Raw genomic sequence first — 16256 nt, 5'->3', positions numbered from 1 at the left:
TTTTAATTTTCCTACACATATTTATTAGTTCTTAAAGAATGTGAAAAGTCAAATGTGAACAAATAAAAGTGCACGGAGGAAATAAATTTGTGTAGGAGAATTAAAATTGAACTGCATAAGCCTATACATGAGAAGAGAATAAATATTCAGCAAGAACGTTAAAAGTCAAAAGTGAATAAATAAAAATGCACAGAGAAAATAAATGTGTCAGAGAATTAAAATTGTAGTACATACGTTTATACATGAGAAGAGAGTAAATATTAAGTATTATGATAGCTGTGCATGTGAGATAAAAAATAGTTGATTAAAGTGTATAAGTTATATAGCTTTATTAGTTTTTTTTTTTTTTAAAAAAAAAAAGAGAGAGAGAGAGAGAGAGAGAGATAGAGAAGTAGAAGGAATATAAGTCAAAAGTGATTGGGAAATCTTAGTGAGAATGGAAGAGTAAATTAGTTGTTTCTCCACTTAGAGCCCGTTTGGATTGGCTTATAGCTTCACACAGAAAAAATAAGTTGGGGTAGTCAACTTATTTTTTTTTGCTTATCCTGTTTTTAAAGATAAACTAAGTTAAATGGGTCCAATTATTTTTTTGAGCTTATTTTAAGCACAAAATGACTTTAAGCTACCAAACACTCAAAAAATGAAAACGATAAGCCAACTTATAAGCCAATCCAAACGGGCTCTTAGACAAAAAAGTAAACACGCGTTCCCGTTAAAGTAAAATGGAAGGTTAATATTGGGCTATGATACATGTGTTTGTATTGGAAGAACAATGAAATTCAATTACCCAATAAAATATGTAATTAAAATATTAATTTTTTTCTCATATTTTTATTAATTTTTTTTCACATCGATTCATAATTTTCGTTATCATGACAATGAGAAAAAAGATCGACTCTTTCCATCTCAAAGACTTAATTTCATCATATATTTTTAATTTTTAAACTCTATTTTTTAATTACAACTAAAGTGATGATACATAAAATATATTTTATATATGTTGCTACATATAATAATAATTAGAATGTTTTTAAAAGTTATTTTCAAAATATGAACCTTAAAGACTGACTAATTAAAGCGAATAAATATGAATGCACGAGCATATATTGCTAGTTTATCCTTAATTAAGTAACCAAATCCAACACCTGGTTCTTTCTCATTGGAAATGTCATTTTTTTCAAGATTAAAGAATTAGCCACCCACTTCATTTATATATATTATTAATTTCTTTATCTCCAAAAAGAATAGTAAGAGAAGTTCTTTCTAGAGGACATTTTTTAAAGTTGTAGTTATATACGTGGCCTTTTGTCCATGAAATTTACTGTTCCTCTTTTGGATGGGCTCATTTGGTAATCATTTGTCACGACCCGTCTAGGGGGCCGTGTGACAGTACATCCTGATACTTGTACCGAGCACCCCTTACCTATCATTTTACCTGTACCTCTTAGCAAGTCGTATAAACAGTGCCGTATTTTTTTTTTGAACTGAACATTAACATTAGCAGCGTCGTTATGAACATAGACTAGTTAGCCTCGCTATCGCTCCATACAACGGCATTAAGATGCCAAAAATACCACATATTTAACTATACATAACTGACTGTGCAAATCTGTCTACGAGCCTCTAGACATAGTACACTTATACATAGAAAGGGGGAAATCTTCAATACGTGCCCGAAAATATATACACAAAAGAGTACCACGGAAGTGAGGCTCCGGAACAACTGGAGCGCTGTCAAGTGCGGCTGGTAGAGCTCCTAAGGATCAAATCCGCCTGTCTGCTGACCTGCGCGGCATGAAACGCAGCGTCCACAAGAAGGGACGTCAGTACGAATAGTGTACCGAGTATGTAAGGCATGGATAGTAATATGCGAAAAACATAAATCATGTATAACGACATAAGAATTACAACACATGTCCGGGATAGAAACATAACACATATAAGTGCCACGGGGCGATACGTGCTCTCTTTACTTTTCATATACATATATCATAGAAATATATATATATATACACATGAAAAATTGTTTCTCATATATAAATAAAATATATCATATTGCAGGGGCGTCGCCCGGCACTGATCCATTTAACCCTTTTTATACACATCCCGCGTCCGGGACGATATCATGTCATGTAATGCCAACTGATCAGGTGGATATGCGTATATAACGCTCTGCCCTTATCTCCATCTTCCCCGTAAATATATGCATATCTCATGTATAAATATCGGCGTCTATAGCCGTACAGCTTTTCGTCATATACATTTACTCATATCATATACATATGTCAGCGTCTATAGCGCTCTGATTCTGCTATCACACACATATACTTATATCATGTATATTTATTAGCGTCTATATAGCGCTCTGGTTCTGTTATCATATACATATACGTATGTTGGGTACACACATCAAACGGGGTCATAAGGCATAATTCCATGTATTTAGAATCCTTAGAATAGTTATTACCTATAATAGAATTGGGATACCCCGAAATAGTTTAACATTCTCATGTTTTCGCTTTTATAGCAAAGTATATCATTTACATATCTAACGTAGGCACTTTCCTCATTTTTCGCTTCATCGTTATTCTTTGTAAGATCATTTTCATCATGGATACATTTGCACTAGGATGATACTGTACTTATCGTTCGTCAATCGGGACAAGGGTTGAAGGTTTCCTTGGGATTCTACTCCCAAAACAAGTCAACGAAGTGATAGGAAAATTCCGGGAACAGTTGGCTCACCTCGGGCTGAGTGAGATAGCGTACATAATTTACATATGCTACGTGTCATAGCGTTATTTATAATAATAATTTAAGATAATCGGGTCCTCTTTACGCAAGTTCTAGGGGTTTAGGAGGTCTTTCCAACATTTCGCGCACTTTCTAATTCAATTCTACTGAAGGAAAAAGGAGAAACTTTAGATACGGATTCCGGGGAATAAAGTTGTCCCCGAGGCTCGTACCCAACTTATTATATCTAAGACATGCCATAGAAAGAAGGGTGAAGCCTTACACATACCTCCTTCCGCTCCTTTTGCTATTCCAAATTCACGTCGCAATCTCAAAAGCTGCAAATTGGTCATGTTTACTCAAAACTCTTATTAGGATTCGTAGAGTTGAATTCTTAATGAGCACTTGGCTACCGAAATTTCGGCGGCACTTCTTTGTAGATATACCATCCTCAACATTCAATATAGCCAAATCCTCATCAACCACAATCCGGGAATTCAAACCCGGCCAAACTATTAACATAATTCAACAATCACACTAGCAATTCACATATTCCATTCAAGATGCATGGTCTCAATTTACTATCGCCTTCAAGACCTTCCGACTTCAATGAACACATTAGCAACCTTATAATATATATTCCAACAACATCATTCCAATACCATTTCATGCTACCCATGCAAGAACATTATTTTTTTTCAATATACACAATCTTCCAATTACCAACACTTCACCAAACTTGTCAAACCTTTATTTGCAATATGAAATCTACAACACAACAACTAAGATGTTAATTACAACTCGCTCATTATTCTTTCACAACTCACCAATATACATGACTATACATCAAATATACCGGCCACATACACACACACACACTACAGGCCATATCATGCACACACACACCACTACATTCTATCCAAATTCATTCCACTTCCATTTTCCACATATCATTTACAACAATAACAACCAAACACTAATTAAGATAATTGAAATATGATTCCTACACATATATACACATGCTACACCTACTACAACACAACATCAATATTCTTCATGAATTTCATCACTTTCACATACTACAACATGCATAAATATTCATAACATCTAAAGGAGATGAATTCTCACCTTCTCCTTGATCCTTCAACCTAGCCAAAGTTGTAACTTCAAGAACTTGTATTTTCTTGCTCCAATGATTACTCCACCTTGTTAGGGACCCTTTACTTAGTAGGAAATAATTTTTGGAGAAATTTTTTCAATTTTTCTTGGAAATTTTTCCTCTTGGCCGAAAGGCCCTAGAACTTTGCTCTCTCTTTCTCTTGTTCTCTTTCTCTTGAAACTTCTTGAAAGTTATGAGATATGGATGGAAGGTCACCTTTATTTACCAAAAATTTTAATTCCAAATGGGCACAGTACTTGTATGGCCGGTTGGGCCTCTTTTTCCTTTACAAAAATTTCAAGCCCAATTATATTTTGGGCTAGTTCTTGTAATTCATGAAAATAAATTTTTTTCCAACTTCCAAATTTACCCCTTCGTCTTTCTCCATATTTCCACAAGTCGTATTGCAAATTTCCCTTTATGCCCTTGACCTTCCTCATTAATTTCACTTCCAAATCTTTCCATGCAACTCATATGCTTAACAAAACAAAAGTAAGACCTTGTTTGTCATTCCCCCGCAATTACCTTGAATTGTCCGATTGTACAAAATGCGGGATATAACATCCTCCCCCCCTTTAGAACATTCGTCCTCGAATGTTAAACTGACCTCATGGTGCATTATAATACTTCGGGGAGGTCTCCTTCGTAGATATCTCACATATCGCTCAACATATCCATTCTAGGAGCTTAGGTTGCCTTCAAGTCACAGGCCAATTGACTTAACTCCGAACACTGACTCTGTGTTAACAAGTCCCCTTTACTGAATCTTGAACCGTCATGGTCCACTTTAGGTCCAACGTGTCCGCCCTTTTTGCTAGTCTAGTCCGTCTCCGCCTACATGACTTTTATAGGGTTTCTAACCACTCCACACACTCTAATTTACACTGGGCTACCTAATTTTACATTCGTCTCTTGTCCCCACATTTATGGAATTTTCAGCATATTTCCCAGGGGGTCACCCATCATGAAATTACTCTCACCCTAGCACACTTAATCTTGAAACTTTAATGCATTTCAACGTCTTAGCGTTAGTATTTTCGCCTCCGCTCCCTCGCACTACTTATATCCCATAATATGGAACGAGTTGGGGTCTTAGTAGTTCTCAAAACGCCCGCGTAACACATCTTCTCTTTTATTTACAGTTCTACCCCCGCAGTCTCTAGTACTCACTGTTACCTGTACGTATGGTTACTTTTCGTCCTAATTTCCGAATTCTAATATTTAAGCAATACAAAGGCAGCGAGATAAGATAGAATCCGAACCAATTGACACGCATATCATGAGAAGGTGCCTAAAAATTCGCGGGTCAGCGTCTCGCAGTAAGTGCTCGGGGTCTGTCGCCACAGCAATGCATATAGGCGGTGCGTGAGGGCGGTCCAGGTGCTCTTCCTCTACCTCGGCCGCGTCGGAGCTGGAAGTACGTCCGAGAGGGCGTACGGTCGAGACGAACCAACCGCGGACCACGGCTGGCCGGGCTTGGTCTTCCTCATACCTCAAATAGGGCAATCACGCATCCGATAGCCACCCGCCTTCGCAAGTATAACAAGCACACCGTATTCGCGCGACACTCTCCGTGAGCGTGGCCTACTACATCGCGCGCCGGTAGCGGGGGGTGGCATCGTGCTGCTAGAATCGGCTCTGTCCGGGACTCAGGGGCTCTTACGCAAACCGAGGGGGTGCACCGCCGCCGATTGGCCCGAATACCTAGATTGTTCCCCGTGCCCGTCCCCTCTATACTCGCTTCTACCGGGAAATCTGCCCGCCACTTTTTCCGGAGCCCCTATCCGGATAGCGCTCTCCTCCCCGTAGCCGGTATTGTTCCTCCAAAGTTTTGGGCATGAGCACGGATACGGCAATAGTCATTCCATCCTCGAGTGAAGGCGTCGTACACTCCTTAATTATATGTGGCCCCAACCCACTCACGAATCGGTGTATGATCTCCCATATATTATCATGGCTGAGGCATACACAGCTAATGAGTTAAAACGAAGGCTATATTCACCGACGCTCATATTTCCGCTAAGGTTGTGTGAACATATCGACTCGAGCTCGCCGGACCTCGGTAAATGTCGCGAGAAATGCCTCCGAAATTCACCGCAAACCGGGGAGGGGCATTTCTTCCCGGGGGATCTCCAACTGCCATACCACGGGGCTACATCCCCAAGCACCGTACGATGCCAATTCCACGACTGCGCATTCAAGCATGCATTATTCTCAGAGTCCTCAGCATCTCATCTATGAAATTTTGGGGGTCTTCTTCGCTCTCTCTCTCGACCCATAAAACTCCGAGGTCGTAGGCAATAAAATCACGGCCACAGCACTTACCGCCCCGTCTCCCGGTCCGTATCTTGCCTGAGCCTGTGCGGCAACTAACTGAGTCAGTAGCTGGATGGCCTCTGCCATCGGCTGGCCCGGAGCTGCTGTCTCGCCCTCCCCGGGTCTGCTCTAGCTTTTTCTTCTTCGCGGCATTGCGAACCGAAACCATAACATAGGATTAGGAAAGGAGTATGGGGGATAAAGATAGCTCTATCGCACGATCTTAGAATACAAAAGAAGGTCATATTTCCCTAAATGCCCGTAGCCTCTTGTTTATAAGTGTGGCGCGCTACACACCCATAAACAAGACTCTTGACACGGCTCGAGACAAACCCTAGACCGGCCCCCCTGATACCACCCATGTCACGACCCGTCTGTGGGCCGCGGCCAGTACCCGATACTTGTACCGAGCACCCCTTACCTATCATTTTTTACTCGTACCTCTTAGCAAGTCTTATAAACAAGGTCGTATTTTTTTTTTTTTTTTGAACCGAACATTAACATTAGCAGCCGTCGTTATGAACATAGACTAGTTAGCCTCGCTATCGCTCCATACAACGGCATTAAGATGCCAAAAATACCACATATTTAACTATACATAAGCGATCGTGCAAATCTACGAGCCTCTAGACATAGTACACTTATACATAGAAAGGGCCGAGTTTGTCGTGCCCGAAAATATATACACAAAAGAGTACCACGGAAGTGAGGCTCGAACAACCGGAGCAACACAAGTGCAGGGCCATGGTAGAGCTCCTAAAGATCAAATCCGCTGTTCTGCCGACTGCGCGGATGAAACGCGGCGTCCCACGAGTTAAGGACGTCAGTACGAATAGTGTACCGAGTATGTAAGGCATGGATAGTAATATGCGAAAAACATAAATCATGTATAACGACATAAAAGAATTACAACACAAGTCCTGGGATAGAAACATGACCTGTACATATAAGTGCCCTTGGACAGATGCCGTGCTTTCTTAGCTTTCCTTATATATATATATATATATACATAAAAATAGAATATATCATATTGCCAGGCGTCGGCCCGATCCATTTAACCCTTATTATACACATCCCGCGTCCGGACGATATCATGTCATGTAATGCCAGGCCATCGGTGGATATGCGTATATAACGCTACTCCGCCCTTATCTCCATCTTCCCCGTAATATATATGCATATCTCATGTATAAATATCGTCTATATAGCGCCGGCTCTTTCGTCATATACATTTACTCATATCATATACATATGTCGGCGTCTTATAGCGCTCGATTCTGCTATCACACACATATACTTATATCATGTATATTTATTAGCGTATATAGCGCTGCGGTTACGTTATCATATACATATACGTATGTTGGGCCACACACATCAAACGGGGTCATAAGGCATAATTCATGTATTTAGAATCCTTAGAATAGTTATTACCTATAATAGAATTGGGATACCCAGAAATAGTTTAACATTCTCATGTTTTCGCTTTTTATAGCAAAGTATATCATTTACATATCTAACGTAGGCACTTTCCTCATTTTTCGCTTCATCGTTATTATTTTGTAAGATCATTTTCATCATGGATACATTTGCACTAGGATGATCCGTACATTTATCGTTCGTCAATCGGGACAAGGGTTCAAGGTTTCCTGGGGATTCTACTCCCAAAACAAGTCAACGAAGTGATAGGAAAATTCGGAACGATTGGCTCACCTCGAAATTTGAGTGAGATAGCGTACATAATTTACATATGCTACGTGTCATAGCGTTATTTATAATAATAATTTAAGATAATCGGGTCCTCTTTACGCAAGTTCTAGGGTTTAGGAGGTCTTTCAACATTTCGCGCACTTTCTAATTCAATTCTACTGAAGGAAAAAGGAGAAACTTTAGATACGGATTCCGGGGAATAAAGTTGTCCCCGAGGCTCGTACCCAACTTATTATATCTAAGACATGCCATAGAAAGAAGGGTGAAGCCTTACATACCTCCTTCCGCTCCTTTTGCTATTCCAAATTCACGTCGCAATCTCGTCAAAAGCTGCAAATTGGTCATGTTTACCAAAACTCTTATTAGGATTCGTAGAGTTGAATTCTTAAGAAGCACTTGGCTACCGAAATTTCTGAAAGACTTCTTGTGTAAATATACCATCCTCAACATTCAATATAGCCAAATCCTCATCAACCCAATCCAAGGAATTCAAACCCGGCCAAACTATTAACATAATTCAACAATCACACTAGCAATTCACATATTCCATTCAAGATGCATGGTCTCAATTTACTATCGCCTTCAAGACCTTCCGACTTCAATGAACACATTAGCAACCTTATAATATATATTCCAACAACATCATTCCAATACCATTTCATGCTACCCATGCAAGAACATTATTTTTTTTTCAATATACACAATCTTCCAATTACCAACACTTCACCAAACTTGTCAAACCTTTATTTGCGATACAACATCTACATCACAACGACTAAGATATTAATTACAACTCGCTCATTATTCTTTCACAAGTCACCAATATACATGACTATACATCAAGTATACACGGCCACATACACACCACACACTATACGGCCATATCATGCACACACAACTACATTCTATCCAAATTCATTCCACTTCCATTTTCCACATATCATTTACAACCATAACAACCAAACACTAGACAACATAATTGAATCATGACTCCTACACACATATACACATGCTACACCTCACGGCTACAACACAACATCAATATTCTTCATGAATTTCATCCACTTTCACATACTACAACATGCATAAATATTCATAACATCTAAAGGAGATGAATTCTCACCTTCTCCTTGATCCTTCAACCTAGCCAAAGTTGTAACTTCAAGAACTTGTATTTTCTTTCCAATGATTACTCCACCTTGTTAGGGACCACTTTTACTTAGTAGGAAATAATTTTGGAGAAATTTTTTCAATTTTTCTTGGAAATTTTTCCTCTTGGCCGAAAGGCCCTAGAACTTTGCTCTCTCTTTCTCTTGTTCTCTTTCTCTTGAAACTTCTTGAAAGTTATGAGATATGGATGGAAGGTCACCTTTTATTTACCAAAAATTTTAATTCCAAATGGGCCTAGCCACTTGTATGGCCGGTTGGGCCTCTTTTCCTTTACAAAAAATTTCAAGCCCAATTATATTTTGGGCTAGTTCTTGTAATTCATGAAAATAAATTTTTTTCCAACTTCCAAATTTGCCCTTCGTCTTTCTCCATATTTCCTGAGTCGTATTGCAAATTTCCCTTTATGCCCTTGACCTTCCTCATTAATTTCACTTCCAAATCTTTCATAAGCAACTCGTATGCTTAACAAAACAAAAGTAAGACCTTGTTTGTCATTCCCCCATAATTACCTTGAATTGTCCGATTGTACAAAAATGCGGGATATAACACCATTTTAGTTCCCAAAAATACCCTTATGCTTGTAGAACCTTCAGTTATTGACTCCAAATTTGCCATCCTCTCCATAGGCTCACCTAATATATTTTTATTTGAAAAAAGGTTCAAACTTACTTTTGTAACTAAACTGACATGGCCCGTAAATATTGTTAATTTTTCTACCAACTTCAAATTGATGTGAAATTGCAAATAATAAGAATCGATACATGTAAATGTTCTCAAAGACAGAAACAGCACCACATGCTAATTACTGAATGTATTACTAAATGTTCATACTTGTCAGTAATTTGACTCAAAATAAGTTTAACCCTATTTTTTTTTTTGATATAGAAAGGCTGCTTTAAATTCATGATTCTTTTGCCTCATTCTTCATACTAAGATAGCTTGTTAGTAATTTGACTCAAAAATACAGCTATAAGCAACCCTAGTTTCATTCTTATACAATACTTTGGAACAAAATATCCATTCACAGATGTTATGTGGTTGGCAAATGACACATTCCTTATGTCCATGCCAGCTTCGGACTATTAAATGCTAAAACAACGGAGGTACTATTTACATATTAGCAAAGAGTTCTCCATGCTGTGTTTAGTCTTCTTCTTCTCAGCACACCTGTAGAATTATGAAGTAGTAATAATCAATTGACAATGCTCATATTCTAAAAGACCAACTGCAAACTAATGACAATATCATGTTTCTCTCTCTCTTTGCTGGATAGATTATAAGTTCATCTACAACTTTTATCTTAGTTTATATATCATGGTTTAGATGCATAACGTCACACTCAAATATACAGGGAAAAACATCAGTATTAAAATAGAGCTCGCCCACTACATGAAACTCAAATACAAAGAATGAAGCTCAAAGAAACAAAACATAACAAAGAAATAGCTTGAATTGCCTGACTGAACATTTGCACCAACTATAATATAAGTGGAAAAAGATTGGTTTATTTCATAAGAAGAAGACGAACAACTCACTCGGCCAAAGTTGAAAAACACTCTAACAAAGCCTAAAAATGTACATCATATTCATATTCTATCCAAACTTAAATTCTAGTGCTAAATTACCTTTCTTGCACTTAGTCATGTTAAACACTTTTACCTTTGTGTAGATGACTCAAAAGCTCCTGTGCCTCACTTGATTTGGATTTTGACAGTAAGCTGATCTTTTTTCATAATTCAACCATCAGCCTGCAAGGTGAGAAACCAAAAATGAAATCCCCTGGGTAATTTGCGGAGGTTAGAAGTTGCAATTCGCGGAGGTTTTAACATGATGCATTGCGGTTAATTATCATCTGAATCCTAACAAACTGCAACTTCTAGAACCACATTTTGTTGAATCCTTTAGTCACTAAGAACATATATCCAGAAGGATACAGAGAGCAGATCTTGCAGGCTTATTATTATGCCCTTTAAGTTTCATTTAGTTGTTGTGCAAATGTTAGTATGGTTGGCCTACACCTTTAAAATGAGTAAAATAAAATAGTCGTTTTCTTCCCTATATTGCGTCTATTATACATTAAAGAACTTCATTGGAAAGTAAAGTCAGCACCACAAATTATACATATTTAGGAAAAGTACTCTCATTCCACGTGCTAAATTTTCAGATACGGTTTCTATAGAGATTCAACAAATTCAATGAACACACAACATGTAGCTCACCTGATTTTTATACTTCTCAAACAGTGAGAGAGCTCTATGTAATTTGATGTCGCCTACTCAGTGAATCCAAAAGCAGTTTTTCCCGTCAGAGCACTAAACAATGGTAAAGTTATCCTGAATCTTAAAACGTGCAGTCACAAATTGAGGTGAAAGTACCATCTAAAAACAACAATATTGAAAATTAGAAGAACACCTTTTCCTTAAATGTGCTAAGTGGAACATATTTCCGATCAATATTCTACATCAAAACATAAGCATGAACAAGGAACATAGTATCAGTCTACTGCATAGCAAAATCTAAACAAATTAGCCTTAAGAAAACACTAATAAGTAAGTTCCATTAAGTGATGCCAAGATAATTAAGGAAGGATGGCAAGCAGTAACTCAATCCTTCTCTTATGTCATACAATCAGTTGTTAGGTATAGTAGATGTTTGCAACTCTCTGCACTTGGGCTTAAGAGCTGATATATTAATTACGAATAAATAACAGATTGTTATGATGGAACAAATAACAGATTATTATGATGGTAACACAAATAGACGTATGTATTTGTAATTCTGTACATCGAGAAGTGGAAATCAAGTTATTCCTCACTTGTTTCAGCAAGAAGTACTGTCTCCTATATAAAAAGAGAACTCTATTTGGTAGAGACACTGACAACCCCAAAGAAGCATGTACTAGATGTTGGGACAAAAACTGAATTGTCATAAGGACGACATCCCTTCAATTCAGCAGCGTTTACTTGCCAAAGGCCTCTTTTCAAAAAGGCCTCTTTTACATGCCAGCAAAGATCAATTATATCATAGTTCTTCCATAACTTAGCATAAGTAATGCTGTTTTATTCTCTGATTATCTTAGCCTTAGAAAAAAAAAAATCTTTACTTTATTAAGGTCAATTTTTTTAACTTCACTATGATATTGTTGCCGCCTATACGGAGCAAAATGGCTAAGATTCACTATCTAAATTCTGCCAATTTATCAAGTCTATTAGCATTACTCGAAACAGCACCATGTACAGGGATACACCAGTTAGATTTAGATCAATAATCTCCTTATCATTGTTAAGTATTCTTATTATAATAGACCATCTCTTGTAACACTTGAAATAAAATTAGAACAGAGGAAAGAATTGTCCATTTTGTAATAAGCTGCACTGCATATCAACACATCTACAGTTCCTATGCATCAACAACTTGAGGAAATCTAAGAAAAATAAACACACGAATGGACAATAATTACAACACGGAGGAAATATCAAAACTTCAAGTAATGGAATTTAAACTTGAACAAAGGGGAAAAAAAAATGAGGCTAATAAATTTCTGCTTTCGCAACCAATTTTTATAGTTTAATACACAACCCTAAGTAAAGGAAAATAAGAAACTAACCGAGAACCCAAGACAAGCTTCAGACTTCGCTTTCCAACTCACTTGATCAGCGCTCCTCTGCAACATAGACTCAGACATACATATATATATTACATAGAAACATCTATAACCCAATCCTAGCAATTCATATCAGATTAAAAAACTCTGAGAACAGTAGAATTGACAAAACCCTGAAAGAGTAACAAATCTGAATTTTTTTTTGGTAAAGTAATCAAATGTCATTAGTAAAGCATCAAGACGATGCAAGGTTACAGGTGGGCAAAAGAAGCTGCTTCAATCAAAACGGGGAGCAAACACCTGTAAAACACATATATATATATATATATATATATATGTTTATATATATATATATATATATATATATATCTGTGTGTGTGTGTGTGTGTGATGGTTTTTCCAACTCTCCACAGTGACCAGCTTGCATAGGCATATATATGATAGAGTATATAGTTTAGAACAAATGCCAAAGGTCAGATGCTGCAGGACAGTGTAAAAATAGATGGTTTACTGTTTCACCACACATGAAACATCTATTGATAAGAATTATTCCTTTATTCTTGAGATTGTCTTGTGTAAGGCAATTCTCTAAAGCAGTCCAAGTGAAGCAGGAGACTTGGAGAGAGTTGTCCAGATATGTTTCCCAGGCCATTCCTCAAGAATGCCATTTTGAGAGCTCCAGTAGTTATAACTCTCCTTCACAGTGTAAATTCCATCATTTGCTTTGCCCCAAAGAATTCTATCTGCATCTTCAACCACCATTTGCCTTCCCTCCAATGTTGCTAGAAGATTGAGGAAGTCATAACAAATCTGAAAATTGTAACAGCAAGGAAATATTCAAAAAACAGGGAAAAAAGAATAAGAGAAGATGGAGGGCTGAAGAAGATTTGAGAAAAAGTTGAAGAGTAGCACTTAACCTGAAAGTGTAAAAGTCGGCTGAGGAGAGCCAAGTGAATTGGAGTAAACACTCAATCCAAAAAAGATGAGAGAACTCGCTATAATTATTTGGCAGCAAGACTAAAAAGCTATCCGCATACCAGCTTAGAGCTAAATATGCTCGGCTAGACAATTTCCCCTTTCTACATTGATTCTTGGAGTCTATACTTTCAATAAACTATGACTTAATCCCAACTTATTGGGGTCGCTGTAGCCTATATTATAAGGTAGTAAAGTTAAATAATAGATAACAAACTGTACGTACTACTGAGACTTGAAGGTGCCAAACAATTAACTTCCCTTTTCTTCTCTTAAGGAAATAATTGAAGATGCACAGGACGAAATCAAGAATTCCATATGATTAAACAGTCAGTCAAGCATTACTGGGAACGGTCATAAACAAAATAGCTATCTACAATAAAAGTTTTTACCTTACTATTTTTTGTTCCAACTGCTACTTATCTTTTGTCTTCCTCTCCCTCTTATGAGTTCTCTTTCATCAGAGGGACAACACAAGAGTCTCAACTAAGACGGATGGCGAGAGAAAACTCCCAACTCGATTTTGCCAGGAATTTGCTAGAGAAACCGATAGCATGGAGCAAGTTGAAAGCCCATGAAAATGCTTCGATACTGGGGGAAGCATTAACCAAAAGTTTGAGTACAAGCCTTTGAATCGAGTAAAAGCATTAAAAAATGGAGAGACAACTTTCGAGTTTTGATTGAAGAAATTGGAAAAAAAGAAAAAAAGTACCAGGAAAAACATTTGAATATTTAGCTGGAACAAACTACAAAACAGCCTACATTAACACTATTCTACAATTCTCAAATTAAAACCCTAGTCCAGAAGCACACAACCCCAAATCGATATAATCAGAGGTTCAATCTTAAACTCACTTTTTTAAAGTGAGTGGGTACCTTGAATAGAGCAAAGATGGAGAAAAGAAGGTCAGCCAACACCCATTTCTTGTTTCAAAGAGTGCTAACTTTTGGAGAAGCAAACCACAACGAAAAATCACAGGGATCGACGGATTCAGCGATGAAGGAAAAAGGACGGGAAGGAAATTGTGCAGCTACATTGATTCAGAAGGATAATGCAAACCTGAAAATTTAGAAAAAATGGAAAAAGGACCCAAAGAACAGAGACAGAGAACTCTCTACACAACTTTTGCAGTGGCAATAGGAACAAATGACACATAAGTCAAGCTATGTAAGCTAATGATGAAATGACTAAAAGATCCATGATTGCAACTTTATTGACCTACAAACAAGCAGCCATGTTGAAACTTGGCTGGATCAAGCCCTTTTCTAATATATAGTAAAGTAATTTGCGAAATGGTCCATTTTTTCCCTCAATTTAAAATTATGCTAATTATGATCTCACCGTTACAAAACTGACATATTTTGCTCTTATTTGCCAACTCAGCTAACGAAACTATTATTTATCAAAAAAAAAAATCTAAAACTGCCTCTGTGATTTGCGAAATTATGCAAAATTGCACCTTTACTTATTTGGTTCACGAGCTGTTTTATGTTACTTATATTCGTGAGCATTTATTTAAGGGAAAATAACACTCTATGTTTATTTGGAGAAAATATTTACCCGAAATGACCCTTTTATATATTATTATAAACTTTTATATCGTGTCTATAAATATTGTTGCAAAAAAAAAAGTTGGCTATGGGAAACTTCTTATCATCTTCCTATTTAAAGTCATACAACTGTACCCTACCTTCTTCATTATTGTGAGAAATTAAAGAGTACCGAAACAAGCAAGAAGACTTAACTTGGTCCTTGACCAAAAAGGCGAAGAAAAAGCCAATGTCATTATATTTTTACTGCTTAAAAGATTTTATTGTAATATTTGTATTGCCTTATGGTTATTGTTTTTGTAACATTATTGTGAATGGGTCTAACTTCTAATGAAGTTCACATGCAGGATTGTTCAATGGGGTCCAACTTCTTAGAAATTTCCAGCAACATTACTGTCCGCTTTCTTTCTTTTGTTTCCTTATGTTTTTTCCCTGGACAGTGAATTGAACCTGAAAATTTCAGAACTAACAAAATGATGAAAAACAACACTTAAGCGGGGCAGGCGGGTTGGAGTCTTAGCGGATTTATGCGGGTTTGCCCCACAACCGCACCGTTTGCCATCCCTTATTTCAGGTTGAAATGGCATGGACCAACCTCACCATTCTTATTTTCCTACTTTAAATGCTAACGTCTTACCTTGTTGTGACTCGTGAGTTATGACAAACTATACAACATTAATGCTTAAAAACCATATTAGGACAGTCAACTTTACTAGTATTACATAAAAATCTAAGAAGTTCAAGTTAGGTTAGAACTTAAAGAGATCGAAAAAAGAAAGAAGACTTAACTTGGCCCTTGACCAAAAAGGCGAAGAGAAAACTAAAGTCACTATATTTTTACTACCAAAAAGATTTTATTGTAATATTTTATTGTGAATGGCTGCAACTTCTAATGAAGTTCACATGCAAGATCATTGTTCAAAGCGGTCCAACTTCTTTGAAATTTCCAGCAATTTTTGTGTCCACTTTCTTTCCTTTGTTTCCTTCTGCTTTTTTCCTTGCCAGTGAGTTGAACCTGAAATGGCAATGAACAACCTC

At 37.2% G+C, this 16256-nt stretch overlaps 1 long non-coding RNA gene across 1 annotated transcript; it reads right to left on the bottom strand.

Moving 5' to 3' along the window:
* Positions 1 to 10085: 10085 nt before the first annotated feature.
* On the bottom strand, positions 10086 to 12832 carry LOC132040725 (uncharacterized). The gene is made up of 4 exons (XR_009410755.1): positions 12696 to 12832; positions 11308 to 11466; positions 10714 to 10836; positions 10086 to 10255 (listed from the first exon to the last, which is right to left on the bottom strand). It is a non-coding gene; the product is annotated as an uncharacterized LOC132040725 (long non-coding RNA).
* Between the last annotated feature and the right edge of the window lie 3424 nt (positions 12833 to 16256).

This window comes from Lycium ferocissimum, chromosome 12 (assembly GCF_029784015.1).
Source record: "Lycium ferocissimum isolate CSIRO_LF1 chromosome 12, AGI_CSIRO_Lferr_CH_V1, whole genome shotgun sequence".
Taxonomy (NCBI): Eukaryota; Viridiplantae; Streptophyta; class Magnoliopsida; order Solanales; family Solanaceae; genus Lycium; species Lycium ferocissimum.
Note: the sequence above shows the minus strand (reverse complement) of the source record. Positions and strands in the feature narration are given on the sequence as shown.